The sequence below is a fragment of the Lycium barbarum genome, chromosome 6, assembly GCF_019175385.1.
Source record: "Lycium barbarum isolate Lr01 chromosome 6, ASM1917538v2, whole genome shotgun sequence".
In the NCBI taxonomy this organism is placed as follows: Eukaryota; Viridiplantae; Streptophyta; class Magnoliopsida; order Solanales; family Solanaceae; genus Lycium; species Lycium barbarum.
In genome coordinates, this window is record NC_083342.1 from 101847949 (window position 1) to 101853330 (window position 5382).

General features: G+C 32.9%; 1 non-coding gene across 1 annotated transcript; it reads right to left on the reverse strand.

Moving 5' to 3' along the window:
• Window positions 1-4905: 4905 nt before the first annotated feature.
• Window positions 4906-4989, reverse strand: LOC132601018 (small nucleolar RNA R44/J54/Z268 family). The gene has a single exon (XR_009567470.1). It is a non-coding gene; the product is annotated as a small nucleolar RNA R44/J54/Z268 family (small nucleolar RNA).
• Between the last annotated feature and the right edge of the window lie 393 nt (window positions 4990-5382).

The following is a 5382-nucleotide window of genomic DNA, read 5'->3' on the forward strand; positions in this document are numbered from 1 at the left end:
TTGTTTGTTGTTAGTTTACCTTCGTTCTGTTTTAGTTTAGTTTAAGACATGTTTGAATGCTCTTGATTAATGTTTAATTTGCTTTATACTTGTAGCATGCCTGTTTAGGTTTAAATCTTGTTCATGCTTAATCTTAATAGTTCTCTTTTTAACCTGTTTTGGCTTCATGCTTGGACAACTGAATGAATAATTTAATGTGGGATTGATTGGACATTGTTGTTTGCTTATAAGCTCAACTATTTTAATTTGGATTAGGCAGTTGCTATTTGGCTAAGTGTATGTTAGTCTAAGTTAAGCGTTGGCCTGTTTTCTTTTGCCACTTAACTTAATCACTGTTGTAATCTAGGTCTAGCCAAGTTATTAGTATATGACGTAACTTTAATGTGATTTAGTCCACGTTTACTTTCAGCACTTGCTTCATGAGTCTAAACATGTTTTGGATCTTAAGTTTCAAACCTCTATTGTTTTAAAAGGAGAAGAGTAACTGATTCTAGTTCCGTCCTTAAGGATTGCGTGGCTGATTGTCGAAAATTTCCAAAGCCTGCCTGCTTATCTTATGTTTTCCTCAAAACCCGTTTTAGTCCTTAAGCTCTCTGAAACACCTCTCAATCAGCAAAATTGCTTTGCCTGGCTAAAAACTTTTCTCTAGGTTGAGGCTGAATAAAGACCTCACGTTCTGGTTCATTCCGGCCTACCTACTTCATTAATGTGCTATGATCTTTATTGTGTGGAGTCAATGGGTAAATTTACATGTGGATATTAGTTTATGCCTGTGCGTGCTCTAAAGTAAGGAACTCGATTCGTTATATGCTTGTCTAAGTCTCAGCTTGTGAGTTTCTTCAAGGGGGTCTTCCATCCTGTAACAAATTTCGTATACTTATAATGAAAAGGTTAACCTGAATCATTCTTCCCTTTTCCTACCAAATATTAAAGATCTGGCTGGTTCGAATCACTGTAGAATTAGTATGTGATTAACTTTTTTTTTACTTGCGCGATGTTTCTTCATAAAAATACATTAATAGGGAGATTAGTTGGTTATTATGGATTAAGCTTGAACCTTCCCCGGTGTTAGCCATGCCTGGGATTCCTAGAAATCCCTTGGAATTTGTGCAACATCGGAAAGACGGGGGCGAAAGCTTTTTAATATTAACCTTCTATACATCCTTATGAATGTGTATACATGAGTTAAACTTAAATATATATATAGTATATACATAATCTACTGATCTGTTTTGAGTTTACATTTTATATGTTTGACCTTACTCATTGATTATATATTAATCCTTTTCTTTTCGTTTTATGCATGACCATCGCATCGTCCTCTTCCGCATTCGGTGTTGGGCTAAAGCCCAACGGAACATTCTTCTCTCGTGTCAGCCTGTTCGCAGCGAATATAAAAAAAAAAAAAAAAAAAAAAAAAAAAAAAACTTCTGAGCTGAGCCCAACAGCAGCAGCAGATTCGCAACAATCGGCCTAAATGGGCCGATCCATTTAATTTTTTTTGGTCCCTCTTCTACCCTATTTTATTTGTGTATTTGATTTGCATTGTATGACTAACACTTTATCTTTGTTTTTGTTTTCTTAGCTTAGAGAATTCTAGCGGAATTAGTGGGATTAGTTAGTGGTAATGGGTAGTTAGAGTTGAGCTGATTTTTGAAATAGCCTATTTAAAGGTTTAATAATTTAGCCTATTTTCATCAGTTCAAGATTTCCTTTTAATTACTCTTTTACAAGTTTAAAATGGGTTGAGTAATACAATTAAGAATTAAGTCCGATTTCAAATTATTCACCTACTTCAAATTATAGCCTAAACATTATTTTATAAGTTTTCTTTTATAGTCTAAGTTTTATAGTTAATTTTATATAAAAGCATTAAACGATCATTCTAGTAATGGCTATAAATGAATCTTTTTTCTCAAATTTAATTTAAATACTTACCTTTCAAACAAAGCAAATTTTTCATAAAAGAGAAATAGTTATATTTTTAAACTACTTTTCATATAACAAAAAGAGCTAATTTGCTTATTGCCTTCTTGACTTATTTGATCACTTAATAAATTTGAGCAATTTAAATCGATTAATACCTCGCCATTTGAGTTCTTTCAAATATTTATAGAAACGCTGCACAAACCCGCATTTTCTTTTACTTATATGTAAATCATTATATTTTTTGCAAGTCTTATTTTAGCATTATTATTATTATTATTATTATTATTATTATTATTATTTTCATTTAAAGCCTCACCAACATTTATAAGTTTTATTTTAAATAGCATTTAAAGTCTTCTTTTATGCAAATCATTATATCTTCTACAAATCTTATTTTAAATAGCATTATTGTATTTCCATTTAAAGCCTTAACAACATTTACAAGTATTATTTTAAATGGCATTATTATATTTTCCTTTAAAACCTTAGCAACGTTTACATGTCATTTTCTTAAAATTTAAAGGTTATATTTGCATCTTTAGCCCTAATTAATTAACCTAAGTTTGACCGGTTAACCGTAGTTAACGGATTCTAAAGGATGCCTAACCCCTTCCCTTTAGGATAATCTAGAATTACGCTAATTAAGCAGACCATTAACGGAGATTTAGTTAGGTTTTACCTTAGTTAATAAATTAGGTGTCTTAATTCACCGTTAAACTAATTAGGTGGCGACTCCTTAAAATAAAACAAATAGGGATCAAATATATTGTACTCCTACTTTAACCCGTTCAAATGGGGTATAACACTACTCCATAGTAAAATAAAGAACATAGAACAAATAGAATTAAAAAACATTACAATAGACGATTGATCCAAACTCCCGTATTGAATCGAATCGTGATGGAAAGCAATGAATTCGGTCGTCAAATCCTCTTCTACGCTCCTCCAATGCTCCCTAGGTCAAAAGTCCCTTCAAAAACATGTTTTTCATATATTTATAGGATATCCCGAAAGTGCTCAGACCAAAATACCCTTAAAAAATCAAAAAATAGAAAACAACCCATAATTGGCCTACCACACCATGCAGGGCATCGCGCTAGGCGGGGTGATAGGACATATTTTTAGAACCTGAGATTTTTGCAGGTAGGCGCGGCACGCTGGGCGTAGCGCCAAGTGTCGCGCCAAGCTTGTTTCGCGATGTCATCCTTTTGGTTCAATTATTTTACATGCATACTCAATCGATCCTTGAACCCCGAACTCATCCCGATTTATTTTTTGGACGAAGTCCTAAAACCTCCATTTAAGCTCCAAAAATGCTCGTTTACTCAGGAACAAGTCCTACACAAGAAAACACACGTAATAAGTATAAAATACTACATTATATCTTAAACACGATTAAAATATATATGTTATACCCCATTTTAACCGAAGTCAAAATGGTTTACAACATTCTGGTAATTCCGGGGTTAATTAAAGTTAGGAAGTCGCCACCTAATTATTTATGGTGAATTAGGATACCTAAAGTTCATTAAAGTTATTTTCTAAAGTTAACTCCGTTTTAAGGTCTACTAACTTAAGATTCTAGGTAAGGGTTCAATTAATCTAAAGGGAAGATATTAGGCACCCTTTAAAATCCATTAAAAATGGTTAACCGACCGGACTTACAATTAATTAAGCTAAGTGTAATCCCTCAATAAATGGCAAGACAACCAAGTGAATAAGGATAATAGTTAATCAATTAAACAGTTGATTTAAATAGTGTGTATAATATAGCAAGTCAAAATATTTGGTTATATAAGAATCTCAAGGTAACGAAAGTTTTCGTGTTCTGAACTTCTTTAAAACATAGGTGCGAAAGTAAGCTTAAAAATAGTTAAACTTAGTTAAAATAATTGTAAAGCCCTCATGACGAGTGTAGAAAGAATTCAAACCTCTTTGTGACTTAAATGGGGCTAGATTACAGGCATCTAATTCATGTTAAAGAAGATTGATTATTGAGCATCTAAAAAATAAATCATTTCAACTTATTACTTGTTAAACTGGCACTCTAAGAACTAAAATTTGACTTGGAATAAAAAATGTTTCCAGATTTAGAAAACGGACGAATAGCAATTTAAAATATTTGTTGATCTTAGCTATAAGCTACATAGGGAGTACTAAAGTCATAACAGTTAATAACACAAAGTAGAAGTGGAAGGTTAGTCACACAAGACATTTAAATCGCGCCAACGAATAAACAAAAGTGACATAAAATGATTTTAGCCATTTTCAGCTTTTCACAAAGGGGTAATGATGTTCTGCAATTCTCCGCTTGAGCAAAGTAAGAGCGAAGACAGTGAATGATATGCGGACTCCGTAAGAGGTGTCGTTGAGTCTCAAAATGAAACTCTTTGGCTCCAGTGTTCATGCAAAGGAAAAGAAAAACAGGATTAGAATAATGACAGGATTCTTAGCGAATATTAGAATCAGAGGGGGAAAAAAACTCACAATGTGCAAACAAATATTTTATAAATGTCATGATAGCCATAATTATCAGAATTTAACTCTTGCAAACAGTGAGGTTTTTAAATAATACTCTAAGTTGGAAGATAAATATCTCATCATTCTCCGTTAAGTGAAGTTCCTAAAATCAGTTTTTACAAGTGACAAATAAACCAAAGAGTAAACAGAATTTGGACTTTTTGGAAATACAATGTAAAGAGACATACTCCGACATCATACACTACTCAAAAATGAGTGTTAAAGGCATTCACATATAATCCTAAATCATGGTTCCTATTACGACTTGTTGTCAATATCCAGATTTGCACATCCAACGATGGTGGCATTAAAATATGTTCAACCATTTTGATTTTATCATATAGGCAGATCTAGGTGGAAGCAAAGAAAATTTTCATTCGTGTTTTCTTATCACATTGTATTACATCATTTACGGAACACAAATTAAATCAGCGAGACAAGCAAACATTCAGGGATTCCCCATCAGAGAGATTCCCATTGACAAATCATCACGCCCTGATGGGGTTTTGATGTCCCTGTCTGTTCTATCAACATTGCAAGGACCAAATGAAGATAATAATTTAACAAGAAAACTGAAAAGGATTTTAACAAATGCCTATCACCAATTCATATTTAAGAGAAACAAGTGCATGTGATTAAAACTGAATGCAGAGAGGATAGTTGTTGAAGAAAACATGATGACTCAGAGAGATAGAGGAAAATCCTAAACCACAACTTCAGCAATTGATTAGCCCCCCTAGGTCCATATTTAGCTGTTATCTTTAGTTAGAGCAGAGTGAGATTGAGACAACCACACTAAGAATATTGTAACAACTAATCCACAAATTCGACTAATTATCAAAATTGACTGAACAGGGCAGCCACCAGCTAGAGACTACATAATGGCACTTAATCCGAAATCAAATTCATATCAATCATTAACGAGCTACTCAA